The sequence below is a fragment of the Myotis davidii genome, unplaced genomic scaffold (assembly GCF_000327345.1).
Source record: "Myotis davidii unplaced genomic scaffold, ASM32734v1 scaffold609, whole genome shotgun sequence".
Classification (NCBI taxonomy): Eukaryota; Metazoa; Chordata; class Mammalia; order Chiroptera; family Vespertilionidae; genus Myotis; species Myotis davidii.
Genome location: NW_006300164.1, coordinates 2,397,890 through 2,398,107, shown reverse-complemented (window position 1 = coordinate 2,398,107; position 218 = coordinate 2,397,890).

Here is a 218-nt window from a genome sequence, read left to right as displayed (position 1 = left end):
GGTTTGTGGCGCCTCCTTAGGGGGTGACAGGTGCCCACGAAGTTGGTGTGGGGTCGCAGCTGAGCGTCTGACGACTTTGGAGCGCGAGTCCCTGGGACGGCCTTGGTCCTGCGGGAAGCGATGCGACCGTCCCTCCGCGGCAGCAGCCAGAGCCCCGGCCTCTGCTGGCACCCCGCGATGAGCGATGAGCGATGAGCAAAACAGCTCCAGGGCCGCAT